Source organism: Hibiscus syriacus, unplaced genomic scaffold, assembly GCF_006381635.1.
Source record: "Hibiscus syriacus cultivar Baekdansim isolate YM2019G1 unplaced genomic scaffold, ASM638163v2 tig00117017_pilon, whole genome shotgun sequence".
Taxonomy (NCBI): domain Eukaryota; kingdom Viridiplantae; phylum Streptophyta; class Magnoliopsida; order Malvales; family Malvaceae; genus Hibiscus; species Hibiscus syriacus.
Genome location: NW_024063526.1, coordinates 1,298,485 through 1,309,801, shown reverse-complemented (window position 1 = coordinate 1,309,801; position 11,317 = coordinate 1,298,485). Strand labels below are relative to the sequence as shown.

At 37.4% G+C, this 11,317-nt stretch overlaps 1 pseudogene; it reads left to right on the top strand.

The window, feature by feature from the left end:
- Window positions 1–435: 435 nt before the first annotated feature.
- Window positions 436–11,317, top strand: part of LOC120195744 — a 65,141-nt pseudogene continuing 54,259 nt past the window's right edge.

The window sequence follows — 11,317 nt, the reverse complement described above, 5'->3', positions numbered from 1 at the left end:
CTTTGTGAGAGTATATTCTGGTAAGGTCTTTTACACATCTTATTCTTTTCTTATTTGCTAACCATGTCTCGGAGTTCAGGACGATCACCAGAAAGAGAAGCCCCTAACTTGCAAATCCAAGCCATTATGCATGAAATGACAAGATTGCTTAAATTATAATTGGAGCCTTTGCAAGATCGTATGGATCAATTAGAAGCATCCTTAGGCAACCGGAGAGTAAACCGCCCTAGAATAAAAGAAGAATTAGAAGAGGAGGCTGAAGTAACATCCGTAGCAAGAAGAGATGTTCATAGAAATCAGAATGACAACTTCAGCAACATCAAAGTAACCATTCCTCCATTTCAAGGACGAACAGATCCTGAAGCCTATCTGGACTGGGTAATCAAAATCAAACACATTTTTTAATGTCAAAATTATACGAAACAAAAGAAGGTCAGGCTTGCTGCTATGAAATTCGTGGACTATGCCTTAGTTTGGTGGAACCAATTGGTAAGTTCAAGAAGACGAAATGGTGAACGTCCCATCACTACATGGGAAGAAATGAAAGCCATTATGAGGAAAAGGTTCGTACCTACTCACTATCACCGAGATCTTTATCATAAACTACAAAATTTGAAACAAGGAAGCAAGAGCGTTGAAGATTATTTCAAAGAAATGGAGATAACCATGATCCGAGCCAATGTGGATGAAGATAGAGAAGCAACAATGGCAAGGTTCTTATCTGGCCTAAATCTTGATATTGCTAACCTTGTTGAACTTCAGCATTATGTAGAGATTGAAGAGATGGTTCACGTGGCCATGAAAATTGAAAGACAACTCAAAAAGAAATCCTATACTAGGAGCAGTCCAAATTCGGCCAACAAATGGAAGCAAGAACATATTACTTTCCAGAAGCAAACTCCAGTCCAAACAAAGGATCGTACAGAGGTACCTAAAACTATACAAGTGGGCGAGTTTAGCAAGGGTAAAGAAAAGCAAACCAGTACTTTCGAGAGAACAAGAGACATCAAATGTTTCAAGTGTTTTGGAAAAGGACATGTTGCTAGTCAATGTCCCAACTGAAATGCCATGATGGTACTTGACAATGGAGATATTGTATCGGATTCTGACGAGCCTATTTTTGATGAGGAACCTGAAACAATGTAAGACGAAGAAACTGAAGAAAACGTAGATCATGGTGAGATGCTTGTTTCGAAAAGGTGCCTACAATCACAAATATCCCAAGAGGATATTCAAAGAAACAATATTTTCCATACAAGATGCCATGTCAAGGACAAGGTTTGCACAGTGATCATTGATAGAGGAAGTTGCACAAATGTAGTCAGCACTCTTATGGTTAAAAAACTTGGATTGGCAACATCAAAGCATCCTACTCCATATAAACTCCAATGGCTTAATGAAGGAGGTGAGTTAAATGTTACCAAACAAGTTCTAATTCCTTTTTCAGTTGGAAGGTACAAGGACGAGGTGCTTTGTGACATTGTCCCTATGCATGCTAGCCACATTCTACTTGGGAGACCATGGCAGTATGACAAAAGGGCCATTCATGATTGTTTTCACAATCAATACACTTTTAAGCATTATGGACGCAAGGTGACCTTGATGCCTTTAACGCCTAAAGAAGTACAACAAGATCAATTGCATATGCGAAAGAGTGTACAAGCATGGCGCAAAGACAAAACCCCAACAAAAAATGAAGAGGAACTAAACAAGAAACCAAACTTCTTCATAAAGAAACATGATGGTTCAATTCTGGAAAATGAAGGGTCTCCTACGAAAGGTGGTGATGATTGGGACTTAAAGTCACAACACTTCACCAAAGGTTTTAATCTTCAAAAGGTAAGTACCCTTTTATATGAAACCTTTTATCTCCTCACTTTTCAGGACAAATCACGAGAAAGGTCACTTCCAAAAGGGATATCCCTAGATAAAGATCATTCCCAAAAGGTACCTGTTGGTAAATCATATTCCAAAGAAAGACCTAAAGGGAAATCTTACGAAAGGGAATCTAATGGAAAGACACAATCGTTCAAAGGATGTTTTCTTTTAGCAAAAAGACGTGACGCTATGCAAGGACAAAATGAACTCGATTTGAGGGCAAATCGCTCTAAAGAAGGGGGGATGATACAAGCACGTTTTTAACTATAAAGGGAGTATTCTTGAACATCCTTATAAAGCATTCACTTTATACTGGCCTTATAATATATACTATTATAATACATATCATGCTTAAGATATTAGTTATGAAGTTAAAGAATAACTTAGTATGAATACATCTTGCACATTGTTATTTTTAATATGTTAAGCATGTTAGGATAGCTTTATAATCATATTAAGCATGATTATTATTTATACAACAAGGCACCATACTTATAATGCATTTTGTTAGTTCATATGCATTCGTATTAGCTCTTAAGCCTCATGCATAATCTTACACATATTATGAGATGATATAATTAGCTCATGGCCTTCAAACTTAGCTCACATTACCATAATCAAACATGGCAGCAAGGTAATTAGCTCGTTTTAGCTCAATAACATGAACTTACCTTGTTTCCTCGCACATATAGGTACATTGGAGTGTGATTCACGTTGAGGTAGCTTGGTGAATGATTTGGAAGCTCGATTCAGCTGGAGGAGCTTAAGGCTAGCTAAACTTAGTTAGTTGGACTATTTGGAGTTGAGTTGCCAAAAGTTATGTCAAAGGTAGCTGAATGTAGCTGAATATAATGTTAAGAAGCTCACAAGGACTTAGCTAGGAAGCTTGTTCACAAACAGCCCATGTTTGCTAGCTAGCTCCACAACTCAAGCTATCTTGGAGGAGACACATGTATGCCCAAGAGAGAGCACATGACCAGCCATCATTCCATGCACAAGGATGCACCACAAACATCCTAGAGAAGCCATGTGCACGCCTTGTGACCAGCCCACCATGTGTTAGGCGTGTGACTTCATTTAGGCACCAAGATGAAGAGTCCTCTCACCATTCATCCAAGCACTCCTTTCTCTCCAATTTGGCGCCAACTTGAAGAGACATAAGAGTTATTCGAACAAGGGTTATTTCCCTCCATCTAAGGCCGAAACATTATTTCATTTAGCATTAAATTATGTCATTTTATAGAGACACAAGGGCTAGTCGAATCCTCTTGTAACCTTTCGGCCATGTCTCTCCATTTCCTATAAATAGGAAAGCATTCATCATTTGTAATCAGACCTTTATTTTAATTGAAGTGAGATTATTCTCTTTCTTAAGTCCTGGTGACTTTTTATCGACTTATCAAGTATTTTATACTTGTGGCATCAACCCCTTCCTTTTCACCTTGATACTTCTGGTTCCTAGTTCTTTATAACTAGTGGGTCAAAGTACTTGTAAACCACCCCTTAAAGAAGCAATATAAAGTCTGGGTCTCTGCTCTCTATAGCATTGGTTCGTCTTTAAGCCTTCTTTAAGATACTATCCTCTCATCCATTCCATTGTTTCGATAACCAAACCCATAGCCATATCCATCAACTTCTTCTTCCATCTCTTAATTATTAAACATCCCACCTATTCACCCTTACGTTTACCACCTTAACCTTTCTATTTTTGAGCCATTCACTTTGCAGGTTGTTTTGCTTCCTTCCTAGATCCAAAATCAAACGAGAAGGTTGAATTACCTTACATTAGAGAGTATTATCTGGTAAGGTCTTTTACATATATTTTTCTTTTCTTATTTCACTAATCATGTCTCGGAGTCTAGGATGAACCCTTGAAAGAGAAGCCCCTAACTTGCAAACTCAAGCAATTATGCATGAAATGGAAAGATTCTTGAAATTAGAATTGGAGCTTTTACATGATCGTACGAATCAATTTAAAGCATCTTTGGGCAATTGGAGAATAAATTGCCCTAGAGTGGAAGAAGAATTTGAAGAAGATGAGGCTGAAGTAACATCAGAAGAAAGAAGAGATGCTCATCAAAATCAAAATGATAACTTCAGCAACATTAAGGTAACCATTCCTCCATTTCAAGGATGAAACGATCCTGAAGCCTATCTTGACTGGGTAATCAAGATCGAGCACATTTTTTAATGTCAAAACTATACGGAGCAAAAGAAGGTCAGGCTTGTTGTTATGGAATTCGTGGACTATGCCCTAGTTTGGTGGGATTAATTGGTGAGTTCAAGAAGATGAAATGGTAAACGTCCCATCACTACATGGGAAGAAATGAAGGCCATTATGAGGAAAAGGTTCGTGCCTACTCACTATCACCGAGATCTTTATCATAAGCTACAAAATCTTAAACAAGGAAGCAAGAGCATTGAAGATTATTTCAAGAAGATAGAGATAGCCATGATTCGAGCCAATGTTGATGAAGACAAAGAAGCAACCATGGCAAGATTTTTATCTGGCCTAAATCCTGACATTACTAACATTGTTGAACTGCAGCATTATGTAGAGATTGAGGAGATGGTGCATATGGCCATGAAAATTGAACGACAAATTAAAAGAAAAACCTTCAACCTGAGTAGTCCAAATTTGGCCACCAAATGGAAACAAGAGCTAATACTTTCTGGAAGCCAACTCCAGTCCAAGCAAAGGATCCTATAGAAGTATCCAAGACTAAACAAGTGGACGAATCTAGCAAGGGTAAAGAGAATAAAACCAACACTTTCGAGAGGTCCAGAGACATCAAATGTTTCAAGTGTTTTGGAAAAGGACATGTTGCCAGTCAATGTCCCAACCAAAATTGATGTGATCCTATCTAGCACCAACTTTCTTCATAACATTCTCACATAATTAAAGATCCATCAAGTTTAATCTAAGGGAGTTTTACCTTACTTTATCTTAAATTTACTCATTTATGCACTATGTATTATTATGATCATACATTTGCATATTAGAGTAAACTTGAATTATCAAAACATGAGCATTCATTCATTATGTCATATGGTTTTTGCATCATTGATTGATATTCAAGCATAGTTATAATAATAATATTCATTATCATATGATGCATGAGTTATTATTATAACCTATAGTACACATCTTTATCATATACACATTAATATAGTTCATGTACTTAATCTTTATGTTATGTGTGTGTAGGTACATTCGGCCACAACTTGGGAGCTATATTGGAGCTAAATGGAGCATGCAACAGCAAGGAAACTTATATGGGGGTGTTTAGGAGAGCATAAGGAACTTTTGGTGAAAAGTTATCCGGAGGCCCGTGAGCTCATAGCTGGATTGAGCTACAAGATGACCTCATTTTAGCTGGGGAGCTACACCATCATCATCACAAATTAGGACACTTCAAATATGTCCAAAGTCAAAATTTATGAAATCGTACCTTTTCACAAATAGTTGCTACCTCAAGAGGTACCTTTTTTGATGTAAGGCTCTTCTGATGCCTTAACAAACTGATTGTGGATCTAGGAAGGAAGCAAACAACCTGCACAAGTGAATGGCTCAAAAAGAGATGGTTAAGGGTGGTAAACATATGGGTGATTAGGTGGGGTGTTTAAATGAGAGATAGAAGCGGAAGATGATTGAAATGGCTATGGGTTATGGCTATGAAACAAATAGATGGAAGCGAGGATAGTATCTTGAAAAAGTCTCAAAGAAAAACCAATGCTATAGAGAGCAAAGACCCAGAATTTATATTGCTTTTTCAAGAGGTGGTATTAAGTACTTTGACCCACTAGTTATATGAACTAGGAACCATAAGTATCAAGGTGAAAAGAAAGGGGTTGACGCCACAAGTATTAAAAATACTTGATAAGTTGATAAAAGTCATCAGGACTTAAGGAAGAGAATAATCTCACTTATATTAATCAAAATGGTCTGCTTACAAATGAAATAGGAAAGCCTTTTTATAGTTTTTGAAGGGACTTGGCCGAATAGGTACATGTTGGTTCGGCCAACCCTTGTACCTTCCTAAAATGACATGATTTAAATGCTAAAAGAGATGATGATTCGACCCTTGATGGAGGGAAATAATCCTTGGCTGAGTAACACTTGTATCCCTTCACTTTGGCACCAAATGGGAGAGAAGATGATGCTTGGCCGAATGGTTAAATGGCTCTTCATCTTGGCGCCTAAATGAACCACATGCAAGGCACCTGGGGGCTGATCATATGCAAAGCACATGGGTGTTCTAGGGAGCCTTGTGGTGCAGCCCTTTGCATGGGATGATGGCTGGTCATGTGTTCCCTTCTTAGGCGTGCATGTGTCTCCTCCAAGCTAGCTTGAGTGTGGAGCTAGCTAGCAAGCATGGGTTGTTTTATGAACAAGCTTCTTAGTTGAATCCTTATGAGCTTCATAACAGCACGTTCAGCTATATCCAGCTACCAATGACATCATTTTTGACAACTCAGCTCCATATTGTTCAACTAGTTAAGTTTAGCTAGCCTTGAGCTCCTCCAGCTGAATTGAGCTTTCCTTAATGTTCCATGAGTTGCCTTGTCCTTTGTGAGCTGTTTGTGAGCTGCATAGGATGTCCAAATCATCCACCAAGCTACCTCAACATTCATCATACTCCATTGTTCCTATATGTGCAAGGAAATAGGGTAAGTTCATGATATTGAGCTAAGACATTCTAAATACCTTGCTGCCATGTAAGAATATGGTAATGTGAGCTATGATTGAAGGTCATGAGCTAAATATATCATCTCATAATATGTGTAAGATAATGCATGAAGCTTAAGAGCTAATATGAATGCATATGATCTATTAAAACGAATTATAATGATGCTGCCTTGATGTATATATAATGTAATCATGCTTAATATGATTATAAAACTATCCTAATATGCTTAAATATCAATGTGTATGTTGTTTTCATACTAAGTTATTCTTTAGCTATTAAAACATTATATAACATAACAAGAATTCTTATCATGAATTGTATTATAAGAACATGTAGTATATAACATATGTATAGTAATTTCAATATAAAGGTGTTAAAGAGTACTCCCTTTATTGATGAAAACGTGCTTGCATCATCCCGCCTTTTTTAGGGGGATTTGTCCTCAAATCGAGTTCATTCTGTCTTTGCATAACGTCACGTCTCCTTGCTAAAAGAAAGCATCCTTTGAACGGTTGTGTTCTTCCATTATGTATCCTTTCATAAGATTTCCCTTTAGGCATTTCTTTGGAATTTGATTTACCAACAGGTACCTTTTGAGAATGATCATCCTTTAAGGATATCCCTTTTGGAAGTGACCTTTTACGTGATTGGTCCTGAAAAGTGAGGAGAGAAAAGGTTTCAAATGAAGGGTTACTTACCTTTTGGCGATTAAAACCCTTGGTGAAGAGTTGTGTCTTTAAATTCCAACCATCACTAATTTTCGTAGGAATCCCTTCATTTTCCAACCTTGAACCATCGTGTTTCTCTATGAAGAAGTTTGGTGTCATGTTTCGTTACTCTTCGTTCTTAATTGGGGTTTTGTCTTTGCGCCATACTTGTACACTGTTTCGAATATGTAACTGATCTTGTTGTACCTCTTTTGGAGTCAAAGGCATCAAGGTTACCTTGCGTCCATCATGCTTAAAAATGTATTGATTGTGATAACAGTCATGAATGGCCCTTTTATCATACTGCCATGGTCTTCCAAGTAAGATGTAGGTAGCATGCATAGGGACAATGTCACAAAGCACCTCATCCTTGTACCTGCCAACTGAAAAAGGAATTAGAACCTGTTTGGTAACGCTTAACTCACCTCCTTCATTGAGCCATTGGAGTTTATATGGAGTAGGATGCTTTGACGTTGCCAATCCAAGTTTTTCAACCATAAGAGTACTGGCTACGTTTGTGCAACTTCCTCCATCGATGATCATTGTGCAAACCTTATCCTTGACATGGCATCTTGTATGGAAAATATTGTTTCTTTGAATATCCTCTTGGGATGTTTGTGATTGTAGGCACCTTTTCGAAACAAGCATCTCACCATGATCTGCATTTTCTTCAGTTTCTTCGTCTTGCACTGTTTCAGGTTCCTCATCAAAAATAGGCTCGTCAGAATTCGATACAATATCTCCATTATCAAGTACCATCATGGCATTTCGGTTAGGATATTGACTACCAACATGTCCTTTCCCAAAACATTTGAAACATTTAATGTCTCTGGATCTTTCGAAAATATCGGTTTGCTTTTCTTTACCCTTACTAGATTCTCCGACTTGTTTTACTTTGGAAACTTCTATTTGATCCTTTGCTTGTGCTGGAATTGGTTTCCTGAAGGTGATGGGTTCCTGCTTCCACTTGGTGGCCGAATTTGGACTACTCCTAGTGTAGGATTTCCTTTCGAGCTGTCTTTCAATTTTCATGGCCACATGTACCATCTCTTCAATCTCTATACAATGCTGAAGTTCAACAAGGTTAGCAATATCAGGATTTAGGCAAGATAAAAACTTTGCCATGGTTGCTTCTCTGTCTTCATCCACATTGGCTCGGATCATGGCTATCTCCATTTCTTTGAAATAATCTTCAACGTTTTTGCTTCCTTGTTTCAAATTTTGTAATTTATGGTAAAGATCTCGGTGTTAGTGAGTAGGCATGAACCTTTTTCTCATAATGGCCTTCATGGCTATCTCCATTTCTTTGAACCTTTTTCTCACCAATTGGTCCCACCAAACTAAGGCATAGTCCACGAATTCCATAGCAGCAAGTCTGACCCTCTTTTGCTCCGTATAATTTTGGCATTCAAAAATGTGTTCAATCTTGATTACCCAATCAAGATAGGCTTCTGGATCAGTTCGTCCTTGAAATGGAGGAATGGTCACTTTGATGTTGCTGAAGTTGTCATTCTGATTTCGATGAACATCTCTTCTTGCTACTGATGTTACTTCAGTCTCCTTTTCTTTGATTTCTTCTTCCATTCTAGGGCGATTTACTCTTCGGTTGCTTAAGGATGCTTCAAATTGATCCATATGATCATTCAAAGGTTCCAATTCTAATTTCAGCAATCTGGCTATTTCATGCATAATTGCTTGAGTTTGCAAATTAGGGGCATCTCTTTCAGGGGTTCGTCCTGGACTTCGAGACATGGTTAGTGAAATAAGAAAAGAATAAGATGTGTAAAAGACCTTACCCAAAATGTACTCTCACAAAGCCTCACGAGTCACTCCAAGAAACTTGATGTCACTCAATCGGCTCGTGTTTGCACTCTAGGACTTTAATGTCTTTTACTTGTCCTCTTCTGATCTCACACACTCTCCATCCTTTTTCCTCTCGATTCTCTTGTCTCAAGTTCTAGAGAACTTTACTCAATACTGTATCAGGTAAATTTACTTGTTTGGCGTCGGCTGCAAATGGGTTAGTAGGAATGGAAAAACAAATATAATGAAAGGTTGGTTTAGAAATAGGAAAAAAAGAACAAAAGGGGTTACTTACACAAGTCACTTTACAACCTTCTATCACCACAATCAATTTAAACGGCTTACTTGACTTGCTTGGTGATGAGAATTGTTGATGAGTGCTTCAACTTCTTTCTTTTCTTTTCTTTGCTTTTCTTCTTTTTTGAGTGCTGATTTTTCTTTCTTTTGAGTGCTTCACTTTGTTTTATGATTTTTCTTGATTTCTTTGACTTTGCACTTCACTTTGCAATTTTTTTTGTATTTTTCTTTCTGCTGTTGTTGCACGTTGCCTTCTTCCACCAAAGCTCTGATTACCGCTTGATGTAAGGCTCTTATGATGCCTTAACAAATTGATTGTGGATCTAGGAAGGAAGCAAACAACCTACACAAGTGAATGGCTCAAAAAGAGATGGTTAAGGGTGGTAAACATGTGGGTGATTAGGTGGCCTGTTTAAATGAGAGATGGAAGCGGAAGATGATTAAAATAGCTATGGGTTATGGCTATGAAACAAAGGGATGGAAGTGAGGATAATATCTTGAAAAAGTCTTAAAGAAGAACTAATGCTATAGAGAGCAAAGACCCAGACTTTATATTGCTTTTTCAAGGGGTGGTATTAAGTACCTTGACCCACTAATTATATGAACTATAAACTAGAAGTATCAAGGTGAAAAGAAAGGGGTTGACGCCACAAGTATTAAAAATACTTGATAAGTCGATAAAAGTCACCAGGACTTAAGGAAGAGAATAATCTCACTTATATTAATCAAAATGGTCTGCTTACAAATGAAATAGGAAAGCCTATTTATAGTTTTTGAAGGGACTAGGCCGAATAGGTACATGTTGGTTCGACCAGATGATACATGCATCACAAGGTTCACATCAAAGGAAGAAGTAATAACTCTTCCAAATGATCCACTCGTCCAAGCTTTGGAAAAGAATATCAGAACAGCAGCGCACTTGAGACGACTTTTTGAATGGGATCCTGATATTATTTGGTCGGCATGTCTTCTGGAGATACAACCGTCTGTCTCTTATCTTTCTAACGGTTCTTGAATCGCATCAATCCGATATCGGGAACTCAAGATATGGTCATTTTACTGAAGATGGTGCATGCAGGAAATCCTATACGGGATTAATACGTTATTTTGTAAATATTACGAATTTTCAATATTTTTATATTGATTATTTGTAATATAATTTAATATAGGATGATTAATTATCTTTTAGGATCAGATTTATTATTTTATTAGGAATTAAGGTTGGGTTAAAACAATATTTTTAGTTATTATTATTTTATTAGGAATTAGGGTTAAAACATGTTTAGTTTATTAATATTTTATTCTTTAGTTATTTAGGACCTTTAGAATTCAGCCCCTATATAAAGGAGGCTTCATTCAACTTTGTAAATCAGATTTCTTTGATTAATAATACAACGAGAGTTCGTTTTTGCAAGTGCTGATTGCCTTGTGCCTTCGAAGCTTCTTCTCCTTGAGTTCTTTCAAGTTCTTGTGAGGGAGATTAATCTTCACACTCCAATTTGCCTTTTCATCACGACTAGGAGGGTTGGTTAGAGCCATTTATCATGTTTGCCTTTTCATTGCGACTAGGAGGGCTCGATAGGACACTTATCCATCTATTATCCACAAATCCATTCGCACCATCAATCGTCTTTACCGTTCACCTTCATAAGGGAGATATTTTGATTTCTTTATTATCTTATTTCATCTTCCGTTTATTTATCTTTTGTTTATTTTATTCTAATCTTATTGCCTTGATTCCAGCACATAAAAGAAACTCTAAGAACCCTACTTGCTACCGCCACCTTCCCCTATTCGTTCCCTTTGTTCTTAATCGAGTCTAGAGCTTTCTAGGTTTGATTCTTCAACAAGAGCAACGTTCATCAATCCGCCACCGCTTCCCTATCAATTGGTATCAGATTTGGGCCGATTCTTGGAAAGAAGCAAGCAATTTTGCTTGTT